Source organism: Penaeus monodon, chromosome 25 (genome assembly GCF_015228065.2).
Source record: "Penaeus monodon isolate SGIC_2016 chromosome 25, NSTDA_Pmon_1, whole genome shotgun sequence".
NCBI lineage: Eukaryota > Metazoa > Arthropoda > Malacostraca > Decapoda > Penaeidae > Penaeus > Penaeus monodon.
The window spans coordinates 39,006,557-39,007,531 of NC_051410.1; positions in this window are offsets into that span (position 1 = coordinate 39,006,557).

Here is a 975-nt window from a genome sequence, read left to right on the forward strand (position 1 = left end):
AATCTTTCTCTTCTATCTAGTCCTCCATCTTTTCACCTGTCTAAATTTGCGTGCGTGTGCATTTGTTTGTGTACTTACATATTTCTATTCCCTCATAACCTCAAGTATTCAAATTAATTATTCACAAACACACGGAAACACGATTTATTTCTCCGGTTTAGGTAGAGAAAAAAACTGTAATAGTACTCGACCTTTGGTTTACAAGACAGTAATTCGAGCCACGACCTCGGTACCCGTTGTCACTCTCTCGTCATCGGCACGTGTGAACAAGCTGGGCATGATAGTAGAAATAAATGTCAGACTGAAGAAACACTTCCCATAATCGTATTAACAAACCTGACAATGTTATCGTTTTCCTTTTTTTATGTAAGGAATGAGGGTGTGTCTCCTACTGAATTAGAAATCCTGAATTGGTACAATAGGAATGGTGGATCTGGAATTTCCAGATTTTTATGCACTTTGCTCAAAAAGTTGTCTTGCATTTCTCTATTTCCGTTAACGTCATGAACTTGAGGTCATCCGTCAAGGTGGTTTCAGTATGGCGAGTAATCGCTACTAAAAAAAATTATATTTTTTTTCAGATATAACTAGGTGAGCAAACGAACCTTTTGAAAATCAGTCCCGTGTGTAATAATTATCAGGAAAATTAGAGCCTTGAGCTCCCTCGTATTCCTGTACTGGTAGTGAGTGAAATCCGATTTTTGTGATAATGTGGTCGCCAAAGCCAACACGCGAAATGCTATTCTTTACTATACACAATGTTATATCCTGCAGAATCTTTGGTCGTTATAAATCCCAACACCCTTGTTCCTTATATTTTATCTTCACAAAATTTTCTCCTGTAAGTTCTGGTAACCAATACATGATCTCTGTGTTAATAACAGGGGTGTCACCATGTTCCTCTCCCTTTGTTTGAAAAATAGGTTAGTAGCTGATGATCAGTATGGACCATGTAGAGCCCAATTAGGGAACACC